At 39.8% G+C, this 19,936-nt stretch overlaps 1 protein-coding gene and 1 long non-coding RNA gene across 4 annotated transcripts in view; one reads left to right on the top strand and one right to left on the bottom strand.

The window, feature by feature from the left end:
- STX11 (syntaxin 11) overlaps positions 1–19,936 on the top strand; it is a 35,729-nt gene that overhangs the window by 2,697 nt on the left and 13,096 nt on the right. The window lies entirely within an intron of this gene.
- LOC123836698 (uncharacterized) overlaps positions 14,515–19,936 on the bottom strand; it is a 39,111-nt gene continuing 33,689 nt past the window's right edge. Inside the window, exon 4 of the long non-coding RNA XR_010413405.1 lies at positions 14,515–15,882. This is a non-coding gene — a long non-coding RNA (uncharacterized LOC123836698). The remainder of the gene's footprint in view (positions 15,883–19,936) is intronic.

Consider the following 19,936-nt stretch of genomic DNA (forward strand, 5'->3'; position numbering starts at 1 on the left):
AGACAACTCATTCTCAATTTCCATATTTCATTTCTCCCTCAAGGGCGTCAAAGTTACTTTTTCTATGAGAAAGAAAGGATTGACTGTGTTCTTCATCATTGTATTCCCTGACCTTGGTACAGGCATTACTCATGGCAGGTGTTAGGAAGTATTTATTGATTAAATAATGAGCCTCAGTGTAAGAGGGGGAGCTGTCGGGCAGATGGAGGGATAGTTGACCCAGCAGAAGGATCAGCGCTGTACTGTTAGGGAACTCCAGCCTGGTCAGTATGGGCATGGGGTGAGGGCTAGGGAGACAAACTGGGCCACATTACAAAGTCCCATGTGCCATGTTGGACCTGTGACTTTATCCCATAGAAGACTTCAGCAGGTGACTGATATTGCCAGATATGTGTTTTGGAAAGACAATTTAGAATCAAGATGGAGAATAGATTGGATGAGCACAACACCAGCCTTATGGGAGACACACAGGAGATTACTGTAATATTTGAGAAGAGAAATTGGAGAAGGCTTGAGTCAGGCAGTGATAGTGAGGAGTGGAAAAGAGGAAAGGAGCTGACATGTCTAATAGGCAGAACTTGGCCACATCTTTAGGGGTGGGCAGTGAGGGAGAGGAAGGAGTTTAGGATGACTCCTACATTCCTAGTTAATGACTAGGATGAGAACCTAAGTAGAAGAATAGGTTTGTGCTAAAGGACCATGAGGCCCTTATACAGTGCTTGGCACATAATCAGTGCTCATTAAAATTTTTGAATGAATAATAATAGCTAAAATGTATAGAGTGCTTATTAGTGCCAGGCACTATTCTAGGCTCATTATGTGACTTCAGTCTTCTACTTCTCATTGCATCCCTGTGAGTTAGGTACTACAATTGACTGCTTTTGACAGGTGAAGTAAGCGTAATGTTAGTAACTGATAGAGCTAGCAATTGATCCCATGCACTTGGTTCCAGAGCTTACATTCTGAACCACATTGCTTTGACATGGTATCTCTAAGAATGAATGAATAAATGAATGAATGAATGAGTGAGTGAATGAGTAAGTGAATGAATGAATGAATGAAGTCTCAGACGCTGTGGTATACTCAAATTGGAGTCATTGTCTTGATGCCAACAATTCTTTCTCGTCCAGGGATGGCCCAATATATAAGATGGACCCTCAGTGGCCCTATTGTGCTGCATGGCATCGCTCCCCCTACCTTCACCCCTAGATATATTTGGTTGATCTAAGAATAAGCCTAGAAACTTCCCTTATCTTTACATCCCACCCTGAAGTATTTAATCAGTTGCTCCTCACAGTCTGGGGAAAGCAGCTTTTTCTGCCCGACTGTCCTGTCTCCACGCTTTAATAAAACCACCATTTTGAACTAAAACAAAACAAAACAAACAAACAACAACAACAACAACAAAACAGAAGGAATAAGCCTAGAATAATCAGAAAATTTCTCCTGGGGATTTGAAACACTTTTATGGAGACTCACTCTGGCTGTGAGTTTCCAGAACTTCAACAAATGTGTCTTTAGAGCTGCCTAGATTACCACTCTCCCCAAACGCTGAATGTTCACTGCTTTGCATTTCTTGGATGTAGTCAATGATCTGTTGCAGAAATCTGTAGTATCCCTCTTGTGGGGAAACAGAGAGGTTGGCCAGGGGATATTAATCTACAGAGCAGGGTCCAATGGTAGAAGAATTGCTAACAAATTCAGGCAGGTGCATAACTCCAAATCTTACACTCCCGGTTTGTGATCTACCTTCTGGGGCCTGTTTTATTCTGGTTTTACCCCGAAGCAGGTCTTGCCTCTAACTTCCAGAATCTTACTAAGTGAAGCTGGCCCGCAGTGTCCCCTGTTTTCTTGATTATAACTAGGCAAAATGACTCAGATTTCTAGGGGTTGGGACCTATTTTCTATTTTTAGTATCCAGATAGATTCTTTTGGTCCCAATAAAGGTATTTTTGACAAACAAGCCAAGCTCCCCACTTCCCCCCAAAATCTGGCCTCATCTCTTCACTGTTCTCATTATTTCATGAGTTAGATTAAGATTTTGATATTTGTTCAGCAAGCGGGGTCTAATTATCTTTTTCTCAAAAACCTCTACTTTGAACTATTTAAGGATTATAAATACTGAATTGATGTTCTACCTAAACTGAATCAGCAAACTCATCTTAAGGTTGAAGTTTTAAAATATTTTCTCCATGCATGAAGGAAATGTTTCATTCAGGATCTCTTCAGGCTTAACAGGAAAACAAGGTATTTATAGCTTCCCCCTATATGGGGAGACACTATATGGGGAGACATGTCTTTCCACTATATGGAAGACACGAAGCCTTCTGGAATGATCCAACCCACATGATCACCCCTTGTTCTGAATTCCTGTATGCCTGCCTGTAATTTATTCAGTACTCAAATAATAAGAAAGGGAAGGATTTTGGTTAATATTTCATGTGGGTTTGTCTTGCCTCTTCTTTTTAACTGTGGTTTCTCTGAGAGCAGAGAATCACTGAAGTTGGGGGCTTTCATAAGTCTCTCAGCTTCCTTCCAGTTATAATCATTCTGTGACTCTTGCTGATAATAAAGCCATCTGTCAGATTAAGTCATTCATTAGCCACTCCTTCTGAGTCTGTGAATACCAGACATTATTTGTATATCTCATTTAAGTTCTTGGTAAGGCTCAGTAATTTGGTAATTTTTAATATAAAGCATAGTTTTAGAATTGATAATTTCCACTTATTCTTCTTGAACTAACTCAGTGTTTTCAACTTGATTTGTGTATTGTGTTGTGTTTTTTTTTCTTTTCTTTTTAGTAGATACAGTATCAAGGTAATCCAGAAAATACTTAGTTGCCTGGAAAAGTATTCCTCATTTTATTTTATTTTATTTTATTTTTATTTTTTTAAAGATTTTATTTATTTATTTGAGACAGAGAGAATGAGAGAGAGCACATGAGAGGGGGGAGGGTCAGAGGGAGAAGCAGGCTCCCTGCCGAGCAGGGAGCCCGATGCGGGACTCGATCCAGGGACTCCAGGATCATGATCTGAGCCGAAGGCAGTCGCTCAACCAACTGAGCCACCCAGGCGCCCATATTCCTCATTTTATATACTTGTTTCTCTGTTCAAAGATGTAAAAGATATTCCATTACTCATTGCGTAACTTGTTGGGTAAAAATGTGAATTCTGACTTTACAGAGGAGTGGAAATTGCTCTGTTGCTGTCTTCATATGGAAACAGAGTGAACAAATATTGTTCTGTCTTCTCTTTCAGTTTCAGGATTGTGGTAGAGCACATATGACCTCCTGGCTTTATTTCTAATTTTTTTTATTTTGTGCCTACCTGTATTGATTAGTAACACAAATCTGTTGATTTGAGAAAGTAGCATATAGTGTATAACCTGAATGGTATCATATTGGTAGGTATCCTACATCCTTCGTCCTTCTTCCTTGATTACTGCACGGTAAACCAGGATATAGAGATGTTAGATGATAGTATGATATAGCTCTTCTTTAGTTACAAAGTACTCTCATATATGTTTTCTCTTTTAATTCTCATAAAAACCTGGCAAAACAGAAATGGTAAGTATTATTGTTGTTGTCGTCTGTATTTGAATTCTATACTTGAGGAAGGACACACTTGGAGAAATTAAGTGACCACTGGATTACCCAAGAAGTCAGGTACAGAGGCCCACTACACTGTGCTGTCAATGCTTGACTGAAAAAGGCAAGTTCAGCAACATCGGTCACATTCCCTGCAAATAGACTGTGAGGTTTGCATCCAGGAGGTTTATCAGAAGATGCTGTGGGAACAGCACTTGTCAGGGAGAGAGAGCCTCAGGATTATGCAGAGGGAGAGACTGAACTTCAGTGCATGTACAATGGGGGCCTCAATAGGAGGAAACTTTGGAGCAGGAATGGCCCTTCAGAATTGTTCCGCAAGCAGGGGAGCTAGTCATCTGCATTCCCTGCATTGACAAGTCACTGGATATGGGCTACACCCAGGCATGAGGTGCAGTCTTGGACTAAGCAGCTTCCTTCAGTCAAAGGCAATTCCTGGAACTCTGAGCCTTCAGTAGCCAACATTTCTGGCAATTGGGGGAATTGAGGGCCTTGGTCCTGAAGGGGATCAGAATATCACATGATCCACAACCATTGTATGGAAGAAAGCATTCTCCTCTGCTGCAGCCTTGTTTGTGTCTTTCCAACCCAGACTGTTGCCCTGCTGAGTGGAGCCCAGAAAGCTGGCATTTTTTCCAAGGCCCTTAAGGATTTAGAATAGCTGACCAGATAGCAAGAAAACAAAGTAGGCTTAATCCTAGGAAGATGAGGAGCAGAAGGGGAACCCAGTGAGGGAAGGCTGGGATGAGTGGCGTGTAGGTGCCTCATAGAAAACTAACTTCTGATCCCACGGCTAGCAAAAAGCCCTTGGCTGTCCAGACCGAGAACAAAAGTGTAATGCATACTGGCCTTTGCTGTGATTCTGGGCTTTACCATTGTTGAATGGCAAACAATTTTGTGATATTAACCTACATTCTCTCTCTCTTTTCTCCCTTCTTCCCTCTCTCATCTTTCTACACCTTTGAAAAGCCCCAGACCAGTCCAGTGACTCTCAATATGTAGCCTGTAGATTATAATCATCAGAATTACTTGGGATCTTTAAAAACAACCCCCCAAACCAAACAACAACAACAAAGAAAACAGAAAGTCCAGGCCCACATTTGATATCTATTGAAACAGAATCTTTAAGAGTGGAGCCTATGAACTGATATTTTCAAAAAATTTTCTACAGATGACTTTTATACATACTATATTTTGAGAACCACTGACCTAAGCTGTTATGCTTTTGATGGTGACCAAGCCTAGTGGGATTCTTCAAATAAGAAGTTATGAAAACTGTGGAACAACAGAGGAACACATGAGCCTTAATTCCAGCAGGTTTGATAGAACAACATTTACCCCTTGTCTTTCATAGCATATCTCTGGTGTGGCCATGAAATACTGTCCCGAATTCCTTGGCTGGTTTTGTCCCAGATTGCTGGAAAGAGAGAGGGATGAGTCTGACTTGGCCTTTTACTAGCTGGGTAAGAGAGGCCAAATTCCTCGAGTAGGCATAGGGGAGAAGTCAGTGAATTTATAGGAATCAGTAAACTTTCTGGGAGAATAAGAAGATTCTAAGAAATTTTATCTCAGATGAAGCTTTGACGTGCTATCTTATAACTTTAAATGACCATCCAATAGGATGAGAACGAGAACTATGACAAGAAAATATATTATCTTATTCATTGAAATAAGGAATAATTACTGTTCTTCAAAGGGAAAGGCACTTTTAAACCTACCAGTTCTGAGTCTGGTCATTGCAGGAAGTACCAGTCACCTAAAGAAGAGGCTGATAAACTCCTAGGACATTTTGATGCTGTATGCTGGGTGCTCTGGGGTACATGGCAAGCACAATAGGTACAGCCCCTGTGGAACTTACGGGCAAGCAGAGAGGATGGGGAGTCAAACAGTTAACAATAGCATATAGTAAATATCAGGAAAGAGGAAGTGCCAGAAAGTGTGAGATCATAGAGCCAGTCATCCAGCTTAGACTAAGGTTAGAGAGTTTCCCATTCTTCTGAAACATATAAAAATAGAAGCTACAAGGCTGGCTTTGGTTCTAAGACAAAGGGCCTCTTTGTAACAAAGGAAAATCTTTTGGTCTATCTAGTTTAAAATCGACCAATCCTTCGTGTGTGTGTGTGTGTGTGTGTGTCTGTCTGTCCAGTATGTAAGCACACACTTTGGCAAAGAGAGGTCAAGAACATGACTCTTTCATTTAATGAGGAAAATAGATAGCAGGGAGCAGAGAAGGAAGTCTTTTGTATCTCATTTGATGCGCCATTGCTTGAAGTTAATTAATGTTTTAACATGTAATACATAGTAAAAGAAAATACATGTAAAGCTCTGAAAATCATGGGCTTATATCCCAGTTTTTTAAAAGTTAATTTTAAGAATCTGATGACTATGGCCTTGGAGGGTACTTGACAGCTTTGCCTCCAGGCTCTGTTACAGATCAAGTTTGAGGCACATTTCCTCAGAGGTCAGTGTCTGTTCTCGCTCCTCATCTTCCTGCTTCACATTCTTGGCCCTGGTGAGAGAGGATTCAGCAGTGGTGTTGAAGTTCGGAGCCTCCGCCTGTCCTGGCAGCTCACACTGGGCCCTTGTTCTGATAAACTCAGAACAAGGTGCTTGCCCTTTTCTGGTCAGTTTTTGCTCTTTTAGTATTTCTGTATCGGCTTCTTTCTCCCCATAAATTATAAACTTCGTCAACTTAGAGAGGAATAAATTCTTGCTACTCAATTATACCAGCCTAGTTGCTTAATATTCTTCTCCTTCACTATTACTTTTTGATGGTATGCCTCTTCATATACTAACATTTTACATATAACTGATCTATTCCTCAATGTTGTGTTCATGTCCACTAATCTAATTTTTATGTTTGCAAAATTATTATGCTTTTAATTATTGTCTTATGACAAGTGGTAATATCTGCTAGGGCGCTCCCCATTTCACGAGTGCTATTTTCTTTTCAATTTATAAGAAACTTTAATCATTTATTATTTGAGTTTCATTTAAGGATCATTTTCTTTTTTAGAATTTTTTTTAACCCTGGCAGGAATTTTGGATTTAGTTCAGTCAAAAAAATTAACTTGGGGGAGAATTCCAGATTCCATTTATAAATGTGTCTAAATGTTCATTCTAAAGTGGAATCTGTAAAAAGATGGTTCTCTAAGAAAGAGAGAGAGAAAGAAGTAAGCAGGCAGAATGGAGAGCTTCTGGTTACCCCTCAGCCAAAATTTATAGCATTGCCCTTTTAGCTAGTGTTTTTGATTTCCGAAAGCCTATTTTGTTTTTTTTTTTCCTGCTTGCTTCTCTCTCTCTCCCTTTCTCTCCCCCTTCCTTGCTTTCCTTTCTCTAGTTTTTAATTTTATCAAACATTCATACATAATTAAAGATTCAACTAGTTCTATAAAACTAATGAACAATGAAAGTCTAATGAAAAAGGTTCAGGGGCACCTGGGTGGCTCAGTCAGTTAAGCGTCTGCCTTCGGCTCAGGTCATGATCTCAGGGTCCTGGGATCCAGCCCCGCATTGGGCTCCCTGCTCAGCAGAGAGTCTGCTTCTCCCTCTCCCTCTGTCTCTGCTGCTCCCCCTGCTTGTGCTTTCTCTCTGTCAAATAAATAAATAAAATCTTAAAAGAAAAGAAAAGAAAAGAAAAGAAAAAAGGTCTCTTTCTATTTCATCTCCCTCTCCCCCAAGGCACATATGTTTACTATACCTTTTCTTTATTGTGTTTACTATGTTTACTGATTCTTTTGGTATTTATATTTATATCTCTAAATAACATGCTTCTATTACTATTTCTTGATTTTTCCATTTTGGGCATTATCTGTTGATTTCCCTGTACAGAAGATAATGATTTAGCTCATTTTAGCCCTCACTGCCAGAGATATGCACCTCTCTTATTCCTTCATCCCATCCTCTCAATACAGCAGAATCCTAATTTGAGTTAGATCAGTATTTAATAATTATATGCTTATGATTATGAGCATGCTAATCACAGGAGATCCATGTTTTATATCAAGATTACTCTCCTATAACCACATAATCTGTTTTTACTTTCCTGGAGGTTAATTGTCTGGGTTTGTTGCTGTTTTTGTTAGTTTAGTTTTATTTATACTTACAACCTATTCAATCCCAAATTGTCTAAATCTCCTCCCAAGAAATTTTGACCCATCAGTAATTCTGAGTTTCATCTTTCTGAAGAAATCTCTCGTGTCGCCTACTCACCTAATCTAGACAGATGGTCTTTCCAGTCAGGTGCCCAGCTCTCATCTTAGAGTTTCCCTTTGCCATCATCCTGGGCTGCTCTCTGCCTCTCTCCTCTGTTGGATTTCAGGTTAAGATTCTATAGTCTGTGTCTTTTTTGCTTCACTTCCTTGTTTTGTTGGAATGCATTCCCTAGTCTCTTCCCGAGAAAGAACATAGGAATCTTTTTTTGAGACTTTGTCTATCTGAACATGTTTTTATTCTACTTCATATTTGATTGATGGTTGGCTGAGCTTAGAATTCTGGGTTGAAAATATATTTTCCTCAAAAGTTTAAAGGCATTGTCCCATTATTTTTTAGTTTCCAGTGTTTTGCCGTTTAGAAGTCCAAAGCGTCTTGACTCTTGATGCTTTGTAGGTGATCTGTTTCTTTACCCACCCCCCACCACCTTATGATGTGTTCTCTCTGAAATTCTTGTTATTCAGAATTTGAAATTAAAGTACTGGACCTCCAAATTCCTCATCATCTCATTATTATTATTTTTAAAGATTTTTAAATTTATTTGAGAGAGAGAGAGAGGAGACAATGAGAGAGCACGAACTGGGGGAGGGGCAGAGGGAGAGGGAGAAGCAGACTCCCCGCTGAGCAGGGAGCCCAGTGCGGCTTGATCCCTGGGCCTTGAGATCATGACTGGAGCAGAAGGCAGACTCTTAACCAGCTGAGCCACCCAGGCGTCCCAATTCTGTTTATTATTTTTAACCTCTTTATTTTTTTACTTTGCACTTTATGGAAAAGATCTCTCATTCTCCTGCCTGTAGAATATGGGGCGCTGTGCTGGACAATAGGTGAAAGAGGAGGACTTGGAGGTCCACATTTCATATAAAAAAACATTCTCCTCATCCTCCTCTCTTCAGATAAGTACCTCTCTCCTGGTATAGCTTCAGAGTCTAGCCTGTACTCTCCAGCCAAGGGGGGATAAGGGGTGACAGGTCCTTTCCCTTCTTAAAAAGGCTTTCACCAAACTTAGTTGTTACTCCACCATCACCTCCCTTTTCAGAGGTACTCGGCCTTTTGTTCTGATTCCAGGGTATTTATCTCATGGTTGTTTCTTGGTCTTCTCCACTGTTAGCTTAGGATTCAACTTTTTAAAATATCTGCTAGGCAGGGGCACCTGGGTGGCTCAGTCCTTAAGCGTCTGTCTTTGGCTCAGGTCATGGTCCCAGGGTCCTGGGATCAAGCCCCGCATTGGGCTCCCTGCTCAGTGGGGAGCCTGCTTCTCCCTCTCCCACTCCCCCTGCTTGTGTTCCCTCTCTCACTGTCTCTCTCTCTGTTTCAAATAAATAAATAAAATCTTAAAAAAAATAATTGTTTAAAAAAATAAAAATAAAATATCTGTTAGGTTAGTTATCTCTCGCCCACTTGCTTTACAGCTTCCAGAATTTTATTGTTGCTCTCTTCTCTCCGCTCTTTCTCCCTGTTGGCTTATGCCTTGTGAAAGTTCTTTTAGTAGGATTTTGGAAGGGAGCAGAAATACTGTTTAATTTACCATTTTATCCAGAATATAGAGGTCATCTTTAAAAATACAAATGTGTTTTCTAGAATGAGTGGTAAATTAAGCTACAAGCACATAAGAACAGATATATTCATCAAAATAGCTATTATTGCCTTAAAAAGTAGAGACTGAACATAGGACTGGGATGTTTAAGTGGATAAGTTTGGATTTGCCTGAGGAGTAGGGAGGGGTGAGGGTCATCTCTGATTGGAGGGCATATCTAGAAGGAGGGCAGGATAAAATGGCCATAGTGGTGTTTCTTTAGGCCAAGATAGATTGAGGGCAGTAAGTAAAAAGCAAATGACTCAACTATCATCTACAAATTTTCTGTTGATGTTCATGGAAAGTGTGTATGTTTACCATCAGGAGTAAAACCGTAAGTATGCATTTGTTGAGAATTCACTCACTGTGTGTCAGGCACCTTATTGAGCACCCCTTGAGGTTGGTAGTGTTATTCCAATTTGCTCAGAGCAATTTGGGAGTTCAATGCAGGTTTATTAGACTTTGCTTCCTCTTTTAAATAGTAAACTATTATATCTTTGTGTCATAGTTGACAACAGTTGTTGAAACTAAGAAACTTCTTGTCATTGCACAGAAAACCGAAGTTGTAGCTCCCTCATTATCTTCATAGTTCTGTCTTTAAGTGTGTCAAAAATCAGGAAGTTGCATAAGTCGGTTTTGGTTTCAGCTCTGTCTGTACTTTAAGTATATCAGAAGCTTATTTGACATTTCTGAATTTGCATTTTTTTTTCTTTAAAAGTGCTTTCTGGGGCGCCTGAGTGGCTCAGTCGGTTAAGCATCTGCCTTTGGCTCAGGTCATGATCCAGGGTCCTGGGACTGAGCCCCGCGTCGGGCTCCCTGCTTGGTGGGGAGCCTGCTTCTCACTCTCCCTCTGCCTGCCACTCTCTGTGTCAAATAAATAAAATCTTTAAAAAAAAAAAGTACTTTCTATAAGCTTTTTTTTTTTTTTTTCTGTTGTTGCTTATCTAAAAAAATACTTTGAAGGGACTGAGACCACATCTCTTTTGCTAACCTTATCCTCTCATATTGCCTGGCACATGGTAGGTACTCACCAAATACCCGTTGAATAAACACATAAAAGTCTCTCTCGTAGTAGCCCAGGCAAACACATGCATCCTGAAAGATACGCACAAGAACAGCAATCCCATAGCTTATTTTATGAATGTTACTTAAAAGCTAGTTAACAGGGTGCCCAACTTGGTTTACAAAAATAAAATAAACCTAACATGACATCATTTCTATGCTGTTATAAATATTTTAGCTAATAAAATTGAGATATTTTAATATAATGCTAAAATCTAATAAATGCTCAACAGGAAGTTATGGTACTTAAAATTGTATGCATTTTATGGTTGTTGGAATTAACCTACAAGGATATTGACAGTCTGTGCATGGGGGAATAGATAAAATTATTCTTTAGCTAGAGAATTTTCCTCAATATTGGACAGATAGGAATTTTTTTAAAGATTTTATTTGTTTATTTGAGAGAGAGGGTGAGAGAGAGAGAGAGCAAGCAAGGGGAGTGGCAGGGAGAGGGAGAAGCAGACTCCCTGCTGAGCAGGGAGCCCAATGCGGGACTCAATCCCAGGACCCTGAGATCATGACCTGAGCTGAAGGCAGATGCTTAACCAACTGAGCCACCCAGGCACCTGACAGATAGGAATTATCTATTGATTCCAATTATGAATATTACCACTACCACTGTAAAGATGCAACTTCCCTTTTATCCAAAATGGAAGCTCCCACATAAGGGAAATTGTAAATTCTGTTAATATTAAAACATCTGTAAGATTACTTCTCAGCACCTAAAGGTGTTGATTCTACATAGCACTAAACAGCACAACTGCTACGTGGAACGGTTTTTATTGGGGTGAATGTGTAAGAAGTTTGGTCAGCTCCTGCTTTCTAGTTTTTTACTTCTGTTTTGCAAGGAGCTGTTGTTTGTCTTCTTCGACAGGGATAATGTGAGATACTCATTTTGAAATAAAAGTTTTCATTATAAAGGAGTTTGTTCCCTTGTCCCTCCTTCATACAGTAAATGAAAAACATCAACTCCTACTTTGCTGTGGTTCTGAGTGAATATAGGGCATTAATATTCTGTCCCCTGAGTAGTTTAATAATATAGAAACTGGTAATAGAATAGTTGTGTGGTGTTAGAGGATCATTTTAGATCACATGGTCTGTACATGTTTCTTAAGGGGTAGTACTTGTAGTATTTTGAATAAACTACCTAGGGCAGTAAACTGATGATGGATGGCAATGGTAGAACATAATAATTTCTAATACCACGTTTGTAAAATACTTTCAGATATATAGAGTGCTTTTATGTGCATTACTTACATCATTTAATGATCTCCTCCACCCCCACCTTCCCCCCAAAAGACCCTTATGAGATAGGTAATGTCATTACCATTTTACAGGTGAGGAACCTGCCACTCCAAGTCATGCGAAGTTTTGCTCGACTTTGTACAGCTGGAGATGGAAGTGAGGATAAGTCCTCTGACGGCTAGCTGAGCACCCTCTCTCCTACACCAGATTTGCTTTCAGGACTCATGTCAGCTAGCTGAGGGGCAAGACTTCTTCCCTCCATGGTCCTGTATCCAACTGGAAAGCAAAACAAAGCCTACCACTACTAACAAAACTTTACTTACTATTGGGGTGGAGAATAGGGCTTACCTTCGTGATACATGTATGAGGGAGATGTTCAGGGGATGTTTACTGAATTAAAATTATTTATCTGCTCCCCAAAGAAAACCTGGTCACTGACTTTATAAACACTGAATCTTGAAGATAGCGGTCCTCAGACTGACAGAGCCCCTTAAGACTCTTCTACCGTCTCTGGGATGTGTGGAATTGGGATCACCATTTTGAGATTCTTAAACATGAAAGCAAAAAAGAAGGATTATATTCCTTTTTAGAACTTCCTTCCCCTTTCCAAGTTGTTTTCATTGTTCCTGATTTCACCTGCACAAAAATGTTGGTGGTAGAGAATACAGAGGGACGTGCCCTACAGGCCTGCATCCCTGAGGGATGCCTCTGGCAGGAAGAAACCCCAGAGAATTCCTATGGTTTACTGTGGAACCATTCCATATTTCACAGTGTCAGGATCAGTTCTGAATGTTGTCTCTTAAGTATTCACAACCTTATAAGATAGAAAAGAGTCTGGATTGGTTATTTTATATATAGTTATTATATATAGTAGTATTAGATGATGTGAGATTTTTACTTTCCAAGTAAAACAATTCTGTATCATTTGATTTCTCTTCCTCCCCCTTCTTCTTTAAAAAAGAGCATGTGTTGGGACACCTGGGTGGCTCAGTCGGTTAAGCGTCTGCCTTTTGCTCAGGTCATGATCCCAGGGTCCTGGGATGGAGCCCTGCATCAGGCTCCTTGCTCAGCGGACAGCCTGCTTCTCCCTCTCCCACTCCCCCTGCTTGTGTTCTTTCTCTCTCTGACAAATAAATAAAATCTTAAAAAATATAAATAAAGAGAGGAAAAAAAATGATGCTAAAAAAAGATTATCTCACACACAAGCAACATTCACAAGAAAGGCCAGAAACTGTTTAGTTTAAAAAATAAAATAAGATAAAAATATAGGAATAAATATAAAAAATAAAAATAAAGAAGAGCATGTGTTGCTTTTGTACTCAGAAAAGAAGAGATTTTACAATAAGGGCATTAAAACAAAAATTATTTAAACCGCCAAACATGAGTGTTCACTTATGACTGTAGGTGAGATGGGTCATAAACTGTTGGTAGTATATTACCAAATGCACTATTTATACTAATATTTATACAATTATAGTTGCTGGATATCCTTTGGCTTTTTAAGTGAATTAAAAATCACGAAGAGACAGTAACAGCATATAAGAGAGTTTACTCTGCCAGGCACTCTTCGAAGACTTGTATGTGGATTATCTCATTTCATTCTGTCCACCATCCCATGCAGAAGGTATTTATATTGGGGAAGATAAGGTAGAGAGAAGAAATGTGGCATAAGCAGAGGTTTGAAAAGCACGCATCTATTAGGCGTTGCCCTGTCTTACTGCTGGGAACCCTGAAAGCAAAGCAGTCCAGGCTAGACCCAGTGGTGGCAGAACAGGCTCAGCACTTAGCCACTCTCTTAACATTTCCCTGAGCATATGCGGAATCCTAAGCAGAGTATACAGCTCTGAAACGAAGTACCCTGATTGCCTTTAACAGTCTGAGAGGTTAATAGGGCCATAATCAATTTCTGATGTTTCTTCCAAACCTAGTTCACATCCCTCTAATTTTTATTCTTTTTAGTATGATAGCAGGAAACGTCTCTGGTCATTTGGAACATGGCCGTGGACATGTTTGGAAGTTGCATTTTTGTCTGCCCAGTGTTCTTTATTTTGGCAATCTGAACGACAGACTTATGATACACTTGAAACGGTCTACCTCCATTTCAAAACTGGCTCTTCAAGTTCTCAGAACCTCTTATCAGACTGAAACTCAGCCAGGGTTAAAAGTGCTGTGTCTTTGTACTGTCCTACCCCCACCACTCAAGCACTCTTACTTAGCATGCTGCATTATAAACAGTTTCTGGCCTTTCTTGTGGATGTTGCTTGTGTGTGAGATAATCTTTTTTTAGCATCGTTTTTTTTTTTTTTTTTTCTCTCTTTACTATGATTATGACCACAATCTTCAAAAGGGAAGGAAGGCTGTCCTCAGACATGTTGAGAAACACATACTCCTTTTTTTGTGTATGCTTTATATTAATGTTTGCATACAGTATGAACAGAATATTGTAAATGCACACTGCATTAAAATCCAAGTATGTAAGTGAACCATGATCATCAAGTAGGTGACATAGAGCATCACGACAGTCATATGGTACATGCTGCTTATGTTTGTGTTTTTATTTATTTTTTTACTTCCCTCCCAAAATCAGTTTTATTACTTTATTTCTTTATTTTTTATTTTTTTAATTTAAATTCAATTAATTAACATATAATGTATTATTTGTTTCAGGGGTACAGGTCTGTGATTCATCAGTCTTATATAACACCCAGTGCTCATTACATCATGTGCCCTCCTTAATGTCCATCACCAGTTACCCCATCCCCCAACCCCCCACCCCTCCAGCAACCCTCAGTTTGTTTCCTAAGATTAAGAGTCTCTTATAGTTCATCTCCCTCTCTGGTTTCATCTTGTTTCATTTTTTCCTTTGTTCCCCTATGATCTTCTGCCTTGTTTCTTTTTTTTAATTTTTTTTTTAAAGATTTTATTTATTTATTTGACAGAGAGAGACATAGCGAGAGAGGGAACACAAGCAGGGGGGAATAGGAGAGGGAGCAGCAGGCTTCCCACGAAGCAGGGAGCCCGATGTGGGGCTCGATCCCAGGACCCTGGGATCATGACCTGAGCCGAAGGCAGACGCTTAACGACTGAGCCACCCAGGCGCTCCATGCCTTGTTTCTTAAATTCCACATATCAGTGAGATCATGTGATAATTGTCTTTCTCTGATTGACTTATTTTGCTTGGCATAATACCCACTAGTTCCATCCACATCGTTGCAAATGGCAAGATTTCATTTTTTGATGGCTGCGTAATATTCCTGTGTGTGTGTGTGTGTGTGTGTGTGTGTGTGTGTGTACGTACCACATCTTCTTCATCCATTCATCTGTCAAAGGACATCTGGGCTCTTTCCATAGATTGGCTATTGTGGACATTGCTGCTATAAACATTGGGGTGCAGGTGTCCCTTTGGATCACTACATTTGTATATTTAGGGTAAATATGCAGTAGTGCAATTACGGGGTCGTAGAGTAACTCTATTTCCAACTTCTTTGGGAACCTCCATACTGTTTTCCAGAGTGGCTGCACCAGCTTGCATTCCCACCAACAGTGTAGGAGGGTTCCCCTTCCTCCACATCCTTGCCAACATCTGTTTTTTCCTGACTTGTTAATTTTAGCCATTCTGGCTGGTGTGAGGTGGTATCTCACTGTGGTTTTGATTTGTATTTCCCTGATGCCAAGTGATGTTGAGCACTTTTTCATGTGTCTGTTGGCCATTTGGATGTCTTCTTTGGAGAAATATCTGTTCATGTCTTCTGCCCATTTCTTGACTGGATTATTTGCTCTCTGGGTGTTGAATTTGATAAGTTCTTTATAGATATTGGATACTAGCCCCTTATCTGATAAGACATTTGCAAATATCTTCTCCCATTCTGTCAGTTGTCTTTTGGTTTTGTTGACGTGCAAAAGCTTTTTGTCTTGATGAAGTCCCAATAGTTCATTTTTGCCCTTGCATCCCTAGCCTTTGGAGACATGTCTAGCAAGAAGTTGCTGCGGTCGAAGTCGAAGAGGTTACTGCCTGTGTTCTCCTCAAGGATTCTGATGGATTCCTGTCTCACATTTAGGTCTTTCATCCATTTTGAGTTTATCTTTGTGTGTGGTGTAAGGAAATGGTTCAGTTTCATTCTGCATCACTTCTGGACACTTCTGGGACTTCTCAGACCCAGCTCTTTGCATGTAGATCCTCCTGATCCTGAGACAATGAAAAACAACAACAAAAACCCCCAGTTATCTCCCCATACACACCTAACATAAAATGATGAAATAGGCAAAGAATAACCAAAAGACATAATCCATTAAAGCAAAAACATATTCACAGGATAAAAATAACCATCACATTTCCATGCCAATTCTATCCAGGTCTGTGTTGCTGGTACCCCCACTCCTGGGCCAGGGGGTGATTAATTAGGACCCAGTTCTGCGTCTCAGGACTGGTTCACGGCTACCTATTTCTCCACTGCTCCTGGCTCCACCTTCTGAAACTTTCCTCTTTTCCCCTAAGAAATGGCATATTTCTGCTTCTAAATATCTTCTTTAGCCTACTTCCTGCTCATAGGAAAGCAGGCATCCTGAGGCCTCTTTTCCTCTGAACTCTGTCTTGCCTTTGAGCTTATCAGGAAAATCCTCCTTAAAACCTTGTTTTTAAGAATCCCAGAGAGTCCCTGCCCCTAAAACTCATGTCCACACTTTTTTTTTTCAAGACAAATCTCTCTCTACTTTGGGCTGAGTGTTACGCTGCCATGAAATCACATGTTTAGGCGTCTCAGAGTCCCTTTTGCCCCACTGAGAAGGTCTACGAGGCACCCCATTAAATTTTACCAAGGTCTTTATTCTGAGGTCATTTTTTCCTATACAAATCTTTTCTTCCAACTGAAGAGACTGAAGGCAAATGGTTTTATTTTCCAATCTCGTGAATTCTGGCTCTTCTCTTCTCTACATAATGCTTATTAAGTAGATCATTCAGGTTTTAGCACCCCTCTCTCTTGCAGAACCTTATATGCAGCTAGAAGCACTCAACGAACACTTTCAGCCTTCAGCCTGGAGACCTCTGCAGCTGGATCCAGCCTTCACTGTGTGTGCTTTCAGTCTTCTGTGCTGCCACAGAGACTGGCTGGCTGCTGCATAATACGGGTTGCCTTTCCCCCACGGCTGCATAGTTTCCTCATCCCTCTTTCCATCAACACTCACATTTTGCCTGCCATTTTCCCAGTTTTTGCTAATAGCTACCTCACGGCTTTTCACCTGCTGTCTGGTCCCAAAGCCATTGCTGAATGTTTTAGATTTTTGTTATGGCAACATGCTACTTCTAAGCACCAATTTCTTTTTTCTCTCTTTTTTTTTTTATAGATTGCACAATTTATTAAACCACTGATAGTGGTAAATACATAGATTGTCTCCAATTTCCTAGCAGTCACAAGCTCTTATACTATATCTTTGTATATGTGTCTAATCATTTTATTGCGAATTCCAAAAAATGGTAGTTTTTAGGTCAAAGGAGATATACATTTAAAATTTAAAAAAAAATTTTTATTTTTAAAAATTTTATTATGTTATGTTAGTCATCATACATAACATCATTAGTTTTTGATGTAGTGTTCCATGATTCATTGTTTGCTTATAACACCCAGTGCTCCATTCAATATGTGCCCTCCTTAATACCCATCACCGGGCTAACCCATCCCTCCACCCACCTCCCCTCTAAAACCCTCAGTTTGTTTCTCATTGTTCGTCGCCTCCTCCAATTCCCCCCCTTCATTTTTCCCTTCCTACTATCTTGTTTTTTTTTTTTTTTTTAACATAATAATGTATTTTTTGTTTCAGAGGTACAGGTCTGTGATTCATCAGTCTTACACAATTCACAGCGCTCACCATAGCACATACCCTCCCCAATGTCTATCACCCAGCCACCCCATCCCTCCCACCCTCCACCACTCTAGCAACCCTCAGTTTGTTTCCTGAGATTAAGAATTCCTCATATCAGTGAGATCATATGATACTTGTCTTTCTCTGATTGACTTATTTCGCTTAGCATAATACCCTCTAGTTCCATCCACATCGTTGCAAATGGCAAGAGTTCGTTTCTTTGATGGCTGTATAATATTCCATTGTATATGTATACCTCATCTTCTTTATCCATTCATCTGTTGATGGACATCTTGGTTCTTTCCATAGTTTGGCTATTATGGATATTGCTGCTATAAATATTGGGGTCACATACTCCTTTGGATCACTACATTTTTATCTTTGGGGTAAATACCCAGTAGTAGGTACCAATTTCTGTGTCAGTTAGTTTCTGCTGTGTTGTTCTGGGGCTCCCTGTGGCAAGCCCTTTTGCACAGTGCCTTACAAGATGCTCCCATCATCATTTTTTTTTCTGCATCGTATTTGCGGATGTCCCATTGGCCAGAGCAAGTCCCATGGACACACTCTAAGGAGTTGGAAAATAGTCTATACCTCTTGATGGGAAGAGCTGTGAAAAATGGGTAGTGAATTTTTGTTTCAAACTTTCCCAAAAGAGTATGTACAAATTTGGAAAGGAAGAATGGGGGCACTTGGGAGGCCAGGCCAAGAAAATGAGATGTGAATTGATGGTCATCACATCATGGAAATAATCTAATAATTTGTTGCTTTCATAGTTCAGAGACTATGAGGTACTAAAAGAGTAAAATTAATAGCAATTATTTATCGAGGTTCCTTTATTAAACTTTCAATATATGCCTGGTTCATGAAAATGCTTTACATATATTAGAATCTTTTTGCTATAAATGGAAATGTCTATTCCATAAGAGTTTTCCCCCTTACTAATAGCCATCTCTTTACCATTATTTGTAGGGTACTTAAATATAATGAGCTTCTCTTTCCTCATCTTTAGAATTAAGGCATGGGTGCAAGATAATCACCAGTCTTTCTGCTTCTCTGATTTTACTTGACATAATTATTGGGTTGATTGAAAAGGGAACATAATAAATAACTTCCCCTTACCCATCTGATTTCCATACCCACTGAAATAGAAGGATAAAACAGAGGCCGAAGTGTTACCTTTGTTACCAATAAAGACAAGGTTGGAGGAAGTGGCTTCATTGATGGAGAACTGTGCTTTATGTCCCTGAACCTAGAGTGCCCTCCCCATCAGCTGACCTCTCCACTCCCACTCAGGAGCACAGGGGAGGAGAACACGGGTTCTCCGTGGTAAGCCGCCTTTAAAAAGGAAGAGGGAAGAAGAGGCTGGGCTATCATGGGCAATTTCTCCTTCCAGATTCACCAATCAGATAAGCAACTCTGTGCCCTTTGGCAGGAGGAAGTGGCAAGAGATGTCTACAGGGAGGGAAATGTCAGAGTGGTGAAAAATGTTTCTTCTTAGCAATACTTACACCACATACCCTAACTCTTCACACAGCTTCGCGCGGGACTGAGTGGACAGAACATGAACATAGGATCTGGACAGATGTGGGCTTAAATCCCAGCCTTCTCACTGACTCAGAGACTGGCTCATATTGGACACTCAGTTTGTCACTGACATTAGCTTTTCCTTCCTTGCTTTACTTAGTACATTTGATTCCAGAGGGTTGTTGACCCACATGTAGTTTACCATGATTCAGTGCTTGGCTTTTATTTAATTTCTTACTAACTTTTGCTACAACCTATAAAGGGAATGAGAAGAATATCTGTAGCTGGGAATAACTGAGGAAAGGTTTGACATTTTAACCCCAAGGCAAGAGAAACATTTGAAAACAAAGTGTATCCCCATACAGTTCAGAGATGTTAATAATGACAATCTGAGTCACCAATAAATTGTATTCAAAGTCTTCTCTTTAAGGAAGGAAGTACATCAGTGCATTTTAGAAGAAGATTTTCAACAAAAATGAGTGAACCCCTTTCCTATTTGAAGGGAGAAAATTCAGTTAGGTAAAAAGGTCACTTACATGGAAAAACCTGCAGTGATGACATTGGATAGCTGAGATTTTTCTGTGCTCATGTAAAAATTGTCAGCTAGAAATAATAAGTTGTTTCCTTGAAGAATTGAAGAGAAGTAAGCAGCCAACAGGATTAGAATCAGGACTTTGTCTCAGAGAAAAAGGAACAGGAAAAAGATATCTACAGATTCTGTGGGATGGTCCTTAACTGATATTATGAGTTGGGAAAGAAATGGTCATTAATGATTCTTGAAAACTCTACTGATTTCCCTTTTTTAAGAAAGTACCCTGTGGAATACTTATAAAATATGTAAGTTTAATCAAAGACATACT

Source organism: Mirounga angustirostris, unplaced genomic scaffold (genome assembly GCF_029215605.1).
Source record: "Mirounga angustirostris isolate CCGP_5_RB_7025 unplaced genomic scaffold, mMirAng1.0.hap1 SCAF_8, whole genome shotgun sequence".
Lineage (NCBI taxonomy): Eukaryota > Metazoa > Chordata > Mammalia > Carnivora > Phocidae > Mirounga > Mirounga angustirostris.